Raw genomic sequence first — 11,737 nt, forward strand, 5'->3', positions numbered from 1 at the left:
TATACCAAGAAAAAAATAAGTAAATCTGAAAAATAAAATAAGGTGGAGAAGTAATTGGAGAATGACACTTAGCACAAGCCTCTGGCTTCCACATACAGGTGCATATACACATGCTATACACAGCAGTACTGAATAAGAGATGGAATTTCTTCATAGGCAATCTTCTCTATGGTGTTATGAACAATGCTGGGACATGATTGACATTTCTTCCCTGCTTTTTTGTTTATATACCATTCTTCAGAACCTGCTGACTTTTGTTATCTATGCACCATGTATTTTATTATTTAACTAAAGCCGTTGGAGAAATCTGGAATTAAGAAAAACTTCCCACAGGCTTGTCAATCTGCCATCTGGCCTCAGCTTACATGCAAGGGAGTATTGAACACATGGTTCCCTGCCGACAAGCAACTATCTTGTTTTACTTTCTTGTTCTTCAATCCCCATTGTTTTATTATAAAACATGGATATGGAGCTGGGCGTGGCACCAGATGCCTTTAATCCAAGCACTTGGGAGGCAGAGGCAGAGGCGAATCTCTATGAGTTCAAGGCCAACCTGGTCTACATAGTGAGTTCCAGGACCCTGCCTCAGCACAATAACAACAACAAAGACAAAACCACAAATTTGGGCATGGATGCCTGTAGTGATTTTTCTGAACATATCAGGCTTTTTCGAGGGCTTAATTTCCTGCTCAGTTTCCCTGGGTGGCTACGGTAATGATTTCTAAAGTTTGTAGTGTGTGATAGTTCACACGAGAGTTTCTCTTGTCCTCATGAGAACAATTCAAAACTCACTTTTCTCCAGCAGTCTCTTCCTGTCCCTCTCCTTGCTCTCTTATCAGCAACCACTAACACTTGCATGCTTAATAACAGTAAAATCATGATAATAAGTCAATTATTTCTTGGAGCTGATGAGGGGTTCATGAGACTAAGACTAAAACCATGCTTTTCAAACATGTATGTCTGTGGAAACCAGTTGAAACTCATTTGTTTTGACTTCTGCCTCCAGTCCTGGATCTCCTAGGTGTTTGTGAGGATTCTTTGATCTTAATCTTTTGTCCCTAAGCATCCTAAGGAAATTTTTTTCCTCTGAGCTCCAGAAGCAGTTACCAGTCCTGACTGATCTGACAACACTGGATCCATTGATGCAGTTGAAAACAATGTTTGCTACTTTATTAACAGTAAGCCATTTTCCTTAATCTGCCATCCAATGCCGTGGAGATGGTGCATTGAAGAGACTTGGGAATGTTCAGAGGCTGTCTGCTTTAGACCTATTTTCCTGCTGCAGACGGTCCTTGGTCATCTTCTTTAATCTCCAGAGATCTCTCCTTTCTTTGAAACCTACACTAGAGGTTCTCAAAATGGCCCAGAACAAGCCACTTGATTGTCACTGAGAGAAATTAGGAGAAATACAAATACACTGGTTACCCTGAAGCAAACACTCCCAAGTAGGGTCCAGTTAGCTTTGTCTCAAGCACGCAGATCTCGAATGTTAGTGGAAAGACATAGAATTAATCTATATTATTTGTTATTACATGGTTTGTTTGGCATTGTGCGGTACCTCCTGGTATCATGGAAGCTAGTTCTCAGGAAGGAGACTTTCAGGTCAGTTCCAATGGCCTCTGTGCTCTAGTATCCAAAATATAAAACGACAATGAATGTCACAGGTTGTTAAAGAAAAACCAGAGTTGGTGGTACTCTTAAAAAAAAAAGGACCAATTTTCTAACATGACATTAAAGACAAATGGAAAACTAGAGAATAGACTCAAACCACACATTAGACCACAAAGATGCCCATCTTCTGCCCCACCCTAACTACTCATAAAGATGCTCAGACCTCTCCTCTGGTGATCTGTCGGGCAAGATAGTCCTTGTTGTCCATCCACAGAACAAGAAGCACTTTTATATGCTCAAGTGAGAGTCTAGCAACATCATTTCCAGTTCCTGTAACATGCTAAGGAAAATTGCAAGACGTTTCCCTCTGGGACTTTGCCTGTGATGCCTTTGATCTATCTCTGACATTTGAGCACACTGACTGTTAGCTAGCATGTTCATACGGCTCAGCCATTAAAGCAGGCCAAAGTCCGAGATTTGATTATCTGATGGGTAGGTAAGTGAATGCGTTCTGAGAAGGCTTTAAATAGCAACTTGGCACTGTGCTCAAGCATCTGTGTGCATACCATCATTGCCCCCTTTCTCTCTCCTCCCCCGAGCCACTCCCATGTACCCCCACCCCCTCACACTTTCATGGCCTTTTTTCATTAATTATTGTTACATATATGTATGATGTATGTAACACCTGTTTCTTGTTTTAGAAGCAGACTCTTCCACTCCAGTATTTGGAATTCTTCCTTTGCAGCAAGCTCTCAGGTGATGTTGTTCCTACTGACTCCCAGCCTACACTGTGGACAGCAATGATTCAAGACAGCAATTTTTAAAAGACCGTCGGTATATGAAAACTATCTAAGCGTTTTCTTAAAAAATAAAGCAAACCAGCTTTGAATCATAATCTGCATGCCGTATAAGCCATTTAAGCTGAAAAGCGTAATGGTTCTAGTGCATTCACAAAGTTGTGCAAACAATATACAATTAATTTTAGAGAATTCTGGGGCCCTACCAATGGAATCCTTATATCACATAGAAATACATTTTTTTCCTTTCCTGCAAACTCCTTTCTGCTTTTCCCTGCAAGTTTAGGCAACCCTGACATACCATCTGTGTCTCGATAGACTTGCCTAATCCGGCAGTTCGTATAAATTAAATCATAGAATACTTTGTATTTTGTGACCCTTTTTCTTACTTAGATGATGACCTTCCTTTTGTAGTACACACTGGTAGTCCATTTCTTTTCACTGAAGCCAGCACACTCGCCCCATGATCACAGCTCTCCTCATGCATGGGAAACCATCACTGTGTCTCACTTGCCATTCGGTTGCTGTGATAAAATTCTCCAACTGAATAAAGCACCATCAGAGAGAAGAGTTTTATTCTGGCTCACAGTTCCCAGCTACACTCTGTTTGGGAATGGAGGAGGTCATAGTAGCAAAAACTTTAGGGAGCTGGTTATATTGTCAGAAAGCAGAGACTAGTGGCTCAGTTCATTTTCTCCATTTTATAGGACCTAGTATCCCCTGACCCACAGAACGGTCCACCCATAATTAAATGGGTTCTCCACAGATGCCATTTATATATTTATACATCTATACATCAATCATACACATATGTAACAATAATTGTTTTTAAAGGCCATAGAAGTGTGGAAGTGATATGTTTGAATTATAAAACTAAAAATAAGGTTTTAAAAAGATGGGTTTTCCCATTTCAATCAAGGATCTTCAATTGATCCCATGTCAATCAGAATCCTCAATGTCTAGATGTTCATGTCCCAGGGGATTCTATATTCTGTCAAAGAAGAAACACACAGAAACCTGACCTGCTTTTTCCTGGTTGCCCACACACGATTCACAGTTTTTAAGAAATAATTATTCCTAGACCCTGATCTCTGTCCTATTGGATCAGAATCTCCAAGGATTTGGAGAGGGAATTGATAATTTTATGTAACTCTTTCTTGAGGTTTTTGACAATCAGGTGTCACATTCCAGAGATTACCTCAAGAGACTATTCTATCCTTAAGCAGAAAGAATCTTATGTCACAGCTTTCAAATTTGAGAATTCTTTATATATGGTGACTGGATAGACTATATTTCTTTATATCAGATAGCCAGATAGAAAATATATCGCTTTAAGAACATACAGATTAATGGGGTTTACATCTTCTGAATAAAAACATCTCTCATGACTACACTGACATTTTTTGGACTGACAATAGATTTTTCACCCAGTGTGTATTCTGAGTGGAAAATTTGATTTAGGAATCTTCTTTGAGCATGATGATGCAATTTTATGGTTTATCTATTTGGACAGCAAGACTCCAGCTGAGCCTGAGGCCTCTAGACTACAAAAAGCATCCAGTTGGGCAGCAGCTTAAAACAATATGTGATATTCAAGAGACTTGGAGTGATTTATTGGATATGCTCAGTGAGTTAAGAAATGAGAATTTCTTGTCTTGACTACTCTAGTTTATCTTGGATATTAGCCAAGTTTCTGTCTATCTGTCTGTCTCTTGTCTCTGTCTCTCCCCTCACTTGGTAATGTCTGTCTATCTGTCTCTGTCTCTCTGTCTTCTTACTTGGTGAGACAGAGTCAATTGCAGAAAAAAAATATTGATTTTTGTAATTGTTTCTATCTTGGTGGCCATTATTAGGGGCTAGCACTAAAATAGAAGCCCACACACACCCAAATTGGGAGAGTAATAACTCATTTAGTGCTCATGACCAGGAGGCAGAATATGTTAAGAGAGAGAACACAGAGAACCATGGGTCTCCAAGGCTTCTGAAGGAGCTAGTAAAATACCAGTGGTTTAGCAATAGATGGAGATCAGCCAAGAGCACGAAGTAAACCCACTCTGCATAAAAAGGCAGGCAGCAGCTTGACACAACTGCTGTCACCAGACTCAGAAGAAACAAGTGTGCCTGCCGCTCAAATGCTTGTCAGAGTCCTTTCTGAGCATTCTCACAGCATAGTCACCTTTTTTTTTTTTTTTTTTTTTTTTTGGTTATTGTTAGTTTTTGTTTGTTGTTTTCTTTTCCTAGACAGGGTTTCTCTGTTTAGCTGGCCTCGAACTCAGAGATTCTACTGCCTCTGCCTCCCAAGCACTGGGATTAAAGGCATGCACCACCTCCGCAAATAACTTCTCAGTTTCCGGGCCTGGCTTCCACTATGTGGTATTGAGCTGTTAACATGCAGTTCCACCAGAGACTGTTAATTTAAAACTGCTGAAATACCAGGAATTTGTATGGGGGTGGGGACACGTCTGTAGTTAAACACGCGTCCCATCAATCAGACAGTCCAGTCATGAGGGGAAAGGCTGGTGGCGTTCTTTTCAGACAGAAAACAACGAAGACCAGTGAGAAAAGTTGAAAACAACGAAGAAAAGCTGCGGTGTGCTGGTTATGTTGGCTTTCAGACAGGCAACGCCAGAGTTTTGTTTTTTAAAAAGGAACCTTTTCAGGCCTTTCAGGAGGCTTACACGTCACAAACATACCCGTATTAGCAATGTGATTGTCATAAAGCAGAGATTTCTCCTTTCTCCAGGGGCCTACAGTTCTCCTTACAGCCTGTTCTGCTGGTTAGGGGAGGGGCTTAATCATGATGATGGACAAACACGCACATTTGCAACCTCTCCCTCGGCTCTTTTTCTTTTTTTCCTTTAGGGAGAGAAGTTTATCTTTTCCTGTCTCTTAATGTCCTCATGAATCAAAGTGTGTGGAAATCAATGTGTCACGGATGAAGTTTCCCAAACTTCAAAGGCCAGGCAGGTGCCCTTGAGCACAGAAGGAACCGCCTGCCACCCAAATGGTCCCAACATTCCCCTTCCCAGCCTCGTCTCCCCTAAGAAGGCAGATCCTGGGTTGTTCAGGGTGTTCTGAGGGCATTTGGGAGCTAAAACAGATGTCTTAACATAAGTGTTTCTTCCCATTTAGAGGAAGAATACGAGAACAGCGTGGGTTGTTCAACTTGTGTGTTTGGAGATGGAAGGCTATTGGAAGCTCTGCCAAACCCTTTCTTCCCTCAGGCTCCCATTTACCCTGGGATGGACCAACCAGCTTTTAAGCCTGGCCTTGGAAGGAAATCACGTTTTGACAATGGCTCACCCTGCTGGGCATCTGCTTTTCTGTTTTTGATTATAATTCCTTTGAGTCCTTTGACTATATAGGCTCTGAGATAATGAGAAATCAGAATCAGTGAGGATTGAAAAAAAGGAGGGTACCATTGTATATATAATATAGTGTATATGCTATATTTATATACATTGTATAGTACATATACAATATTTATATACAATATAATTTATATTATAATTATACATAATATAATATGATATGTTTATATAACATAAATAATCAGCATGCATATACATAAATACCTATGGTATACAAAAGTATACCTATCCTACAGATAAGCAGATTCTCACATGTCTACATATACATGTGATATTTATTATATATTAGTTATTAGCTATGCGTTATACACACACACACACATATATATAAATATAAATGTGAATGTATATGTTCTATAGCCTTTTGTATCTTCTTGTACTTCTTCTTTCTCCTCTTCTTTTTCCACACAGAACTGCAGAGATTAAAAGGGAATTCCCAGCCTTCTTTCTGACAGGATGAGGAGGCCAGACAAAAGTGAGCTCTGGTGATTCTCATGATTGCAGAGCTGAGACCGGAGACCTCCAGGAAGCTTCCTTGCTGGAGAAACACTGCAGCCTCTTGTCTCAGGCACTTCCGAAAGGGTGGGCTTGCTGCCCACAAGATTGAGGAAGCCAGCTTTGGCTTGGCCTGAATTCATGGACATCTTCTCCTGGATATCTCCAGGGCTTTTCTACCTCCAGCTGCGTTTACTAAATGCACTATGTGCTCTTCTTCCAAGCCCATGAAGGGGTGGACGTTGGGATGCTTCATTTAGTACCTCGCTCACTTTCATGCCGTAGGAAGTATCTCCCTTTGTATTTGAAGATAGACTTTTCCCTTTCATGGTGGGGCTGGAGGGAGAAAGGGGGACATACTTTCTCCAGCAAAAAGGTGCCAGGGAAGTTACCTATATGGGAGGAAAAGGAAATAGAAGTGATATTTAGATTACATTTAGGTAGTACTTGTGTGGATTATGAAATACTGAATGCGTAAAGCTAAGCATTGCCTGCATTTAAGAACTGACTCCCTCTGTGGATTCACCGTGTGGGAGAGACAGTGACCTGAGAAAAATTAAGTATAGTCCACTTTTGGTATTTCCATTAAGTGACCACCCCCCACCCTCACCCCCGGTGTCACTAAATATGACGGATCTGGGTAATTCTCTTGTATGCTTTCCCTAGAGCCTTTTACATCCTTACTGTGGGTTGGCTTGTCATTCCTGGTGATGTAAGAGCCGGGAAAAAGCCATTCACTGTTTAAGTTGAACACCACAGATGTTCTCTGCTTGTGTCCCGATTTTTCAGACGTAAATTTCAATATTCTGGAAGGCTCGGTAGGAAGTTCTGGGAAATAATTACCGAAGCAAAGAAGTTTTAAACAATGGCCAGTGCAGACAAATGTACAATGTAAACAAACCAAGTCTCCCATGCACTTCCTTTTCAGCCATAAATACATCTTTTCCTCTTGGGGTGGGGGGTCTTACTGGTTCCCTGTCTACAGTGTCCTTGGCAGAGTTAGTTTACACTCCATCTAGCCTTCCCTTATAGACTTGGCCTTCCAGTCACCCATTTGAAAGATATATTTCTTTCACCAGTTGCTTGAAGAATGGGCATAGAACTTTGAGCGGGTCTTAGAGCAAGAATGGACAAATAACTCCGCGGTTCCTTAGACCGTGGAGTGCTAACCCAGGGATAGGTTCTTCTCAGTTTTTCATGTCTGTCAGGTATCCCACTCATGTCTATATTTGCTCTGTGTATCACTATGCTATATTTCTTCACAGAGAAAACGGAAGCCACTAGAAAGTGCCCATATCAAATACAACAACCTGCCCACCCTTGCTCCCAGGCACCCCCCTTTCCAATCCTCAGAGTGAATAAGTAATCCTTAAATGTTTGTTCCTACAGCTCGTGTCAGAACTATCCGGATTATGGAGGAAAGTCTAGACCTTTTGATTCTGGCGCCTAGGGAGTGAGGAGGGTCTGGGAATCTGACCTTTACTGAGCATAAGTTTTGATTCTCCTGCTCACTAATACTAAAGGACTAAGACCTTAACTCAATGACCATGCTCCCTCTAGCCACTCCTTTCTCTATAAGAGCCAGAGGTAGAAGTCCATATCAGTCAACATCAGGACCCCTAGAGCTATAACACAGGACTAAATTACTCAGTCTGTGCCTCCATTTCTTTATCTGTAAAGCAAAGATGTTAAGACAACATACATTTCAAAGGCTTACAAGAAAATTTAGATATAAAATATGTAAGCATATTCGTATTATCTATAACCAACAAGTGGGGGACTATTATTCACACTAAATCCTTTCTATTACCACTAGTAAATCTATCTGTACATACGTGGGAGACTGTTCAACTTAAGATTCTCTTATTTTTATGAATTCTCTATAGAATCTTTATATATATAGTATATATAATATAGATATGTATATATATTCTTTTATGTAACCATAAGAAAGTCCCATTTTAAAAATTTTCTTCAAAACATAATGTCCCTCGCCCCCACAGGCCCTTAGTGTAAGATACAATGAGGCCAAATTTTCAGTTCTGAAAAACATATATATACATACACTATACAGACTGAGCACATTATATTTAGGAATACATACATATATACACACATGTATGTAAAAATAATTACTGAAGAAGAGGCTGTGAATTTGAAAGAGAGCACGGAAATTTACATGGGAGGATTTGGAAGGAAAAAAAGGAAGGGAGAAATGTTGTAACCATATAATCTCAAAAAGAAAAGAAGAACAAGAGGCAATCCTTTTCTCAATACCTCCTCTGACAGGGCCTCAATACCCAGCTATTCTCTGTAAAAGTCTCTCATTCTGTACAGAAAGCCGAGCAAATGCCTTTGCTCTCTGCATTCAAATCCTGAACCCTATTTATCAACAGTGGAGCATCATATTAGACTATCACCTGATTAAAAACCATCACCTCTCCTATAATACAAGCCCCCCCCCACACCCCAAAGGCTGGGTCCTGCTGACTTTTATTCATAATGTTTTCTCTCTGTGTGCTGTAGTGTGTGTGCTTCGTAGTGCAGGCATGTACATATAAGAGGCTGTGCATATATGCCCTTGTGTGTGCACATATATGGAGACCACATATGTTGTCTGTCTCTCTTTGACCACTTCCCACAAACATTAATGTATTTATTTTGAGACAGGCTCTCAGAAAGCTCACTGAGGTGGCTCAGTAGGTAAAGGTATATGGACATAGTACCCCCCCCCACACACACACACAGGGTAGAATGCCAATGTGAACATCTGTGTGCATGTGCACACACATACACAGACACAAATGAGTAAATACAAATTTTAAAAGCTTATAAATCAGCTAAGCTTGGTGGCCAGTGAGCTTCAGGAGTCTGGCCGTTTCTGATTCTCTGGCATGGGGGTTAATCCATACGTGCTGCTATGCCAAGGTTGGCTTCTTATGTGAGCTCTGGAGACGGGGAACTCAGCCTCTCACGCTTGGATGGGAGGCACTTTACCAACTGAGTCATGACTGCACCCCACAGATGTTTAACATTTAGCACCGATTAGCACATAGGTGCTTCGGTATCTTTGTTCCTGAGTGTGTTGATGTCAACTATGACTGCATACAGACCCTAAGGTGAGAGCCGTCTTTGGGCTTCTGGAAACACTTTGGTATTTTCAGAAGAGTCAAGGTATGGAATGAAAGAGATGGAGGGTACAGTCCTCATGACCACGTGTAAGCCCTGTGACCTTGGGCAAGGTTGTTGGTTTCTCAAGGAGCTCCTCTTGCTGTTGGAAGGATCCTATTTCACTGCAGGAAGGGCAGTGTCTACAATGGGGTGAAAGAATAAGGATGGAGGGAACCATGCATGGAGAACCTCAGTGCAATACTTAGGACGAGGCAGATTTCCAATAAATGTTATATAATGGAGATCATGGCCTTCCTTCTTGTTCAAATGTTTCTGGACCTCTCAATGGATTCTTTCCACAGGACTACATCAGGAGCTTATGGACATGTAATGTAGCTAAGGGACTCTATCTTAGCATTTCTACTTCATTGCTATTTATGCAGAAAGCAGCAAGGGCCCCTAGATCCATTTCTGTACCCTCTGATCTGAATTAGCTTTCGAGGTCTTTACTCTGTGGTATGATTCGCTGTAGCTCCTCCGACTCCATCAGTTTTATTTTCATGCTATCCCCAGACTATAAACTTTTGTATGTGGACATTTTTTCAATTACTATAGCCTTTCTGGAACTGTCTGGCAACTCCAGTGTTATCCCTGCCCCTTTCTTTGGCCAGATAGGTAGCAATATGTCTTTTCTTCTCTGACTTTGGAAGAACGGCAAAAGTTTATTTTGTTTTATTTTTTTTTGGTTTTTGTTTTTTCTTTCAGATTTTGCCTCAAATTTATTTGTAAAACAGCATAGGTCATTGGTTATCTGCAAATAGTGTGTGTGTAGGTGTGTCACAGCAGCCCATCTGTCTTCACACTGGCAGGAGCCTTTTCTATGGGGCCTTTACAGGGGCCTGGGCACCTTTGGGAACCTGACCTGGAGCTGAAGCCCGGGCCTTAGCTGGAGCTTTGGACTCTGCCTTGGTTTGCACCTTAGGCTTTGGTTGGCTGAGCCTACACCCCTTGGTCCTGTAGCTTCAAATCTGCTTCCCGAGCTTGGGGTGAGCAATGAGAGGCAGACGGCTGAGTTTGCGGCTGGGGCCCTTTGGCATCTTGGGCTTGATGACCTGAGGCTTCACCAGGGCCTTGTTGGCCTCTGAGCATGCACCCACTGCCTTTGCATTGCTGGCCTGCATCTTCTTCATCCTTTCTTGTTGTGCTTCTTGGCAAAGCGCATGCTCCTCAGGAACTTGGGGTCAACCCCCTTAAGAGATTTGTATCTTTGTGACTCGGGTTTTCTTGATGCCATTTCTGTGCCATTTGTGTGATTGGCTGTGTGTGGTGTGGTTCTTGGACTTGGCTGTGTCTGCACGGTAACCCGTGGCTCCCACAGCGCCTGGGACCGCAAGAGAAAGGGGAAAGAGCTAAGGTCTTAAGTCTCAATTCCGTTAGCTCTTTCCTGCACTCATCTCGGATCACGTGATACGGCTTCCCTCGTGTGTTCTGGAAGCTTCAAGAAAGCTCTCTCTTCAGGGGCTACATTGGAGACCTGTTCTAAATAAGGTTGTGGTTCTCCTCTAGTGAGGCTGGAAAATAGTGAGAGTGGGGACACGAGTGGGGAGCCCACAGCACGAGAAGCACGTGCTGGGCTTCTTTTCAACGGCAGCACATTTGTGTTGTAGGTTTTTGGTTTGTTTTCTCTCTACATCCCAGCCTCTCCTTCAACCACTAGGTCACGCTCACTCTAAAACAACACAAAACCTTTTCTCTTACAGTGTAGCCCTTATCCTCCCTGCAGAGGAATTTCCACTCACTCAAGGCTATGGGGAGCTCCCCGGAGCAGTTTCAGAGTGGGAAGATGTCTCCACTTTGCATAATCATTTTATGACTTTTGTTTTCCACACTAAGGAACATTCTATGCCTGCTTTTCCTTGGTACCTCGTCATAATTACCCCTCTTCTCTTCAATCCTCTAATCAAGTCTCCTGAAACAGTTCAACCATTATAATTGGAGAAACGCATTGCAGAGGAAAATTCGTTCTTGCTAGGTCTCCTCTGAGGAACGGGTATAGCCAAATGACCCGTCTTCTAGAGAAGCTTTGTTAACCTGTGCCCAAGGTAATGCTTATTTATCCATTTATTTTTCACAATGCTTTCTGGATTTTTTTTTTTTTAAAGGACAAAAGGTTTGCCGTCTGAGCAGCTGGACTGCTTCCGCCTCCCTTTCTGTCCTTGGAGACACTTGGCCCATTAAAGGGAGCCCACGGATTTCATGTCGACAGATGCATCTCAAATTCATTCAGGATCTAAGTGATAGGGTGACTCATTGCGCTGCTAATACAATCCCAGGCTTTGTTGTGCAAGAGTC

The 11,737-nt window shown here is 41.9% G+C and overlaps 1 pseudogene; it reads right to left on the reverse strand.

The window, feature by feature from the left end:
- Nucleotides 1-10,263: 10,263 nt before the first annotated feature.
- Nucleotides 10,264-11,316, reverse strand: LOC147002725 (large ribosomal subunit protein eL29 pseudogene; annotated as a pseudogene).
- Nucleotides 11,317-11,737: the final 421 nt, after the last annotated feature.

Source organism: Mus caroli, unplaced genomic scaffold (assembly GCF_978045245.1).
Source record: "Mus caroli unplaced genomic scaffold, Mus_caroli_1 scaffold_9, whole genome shotgun sequence".
Taxonomy (NCBI): domain Eukaryota; kingdom Metazoa; phylum Chordata; class Mammalia; order Rodentia; family Muridae; genus Mus; species Mus caroli.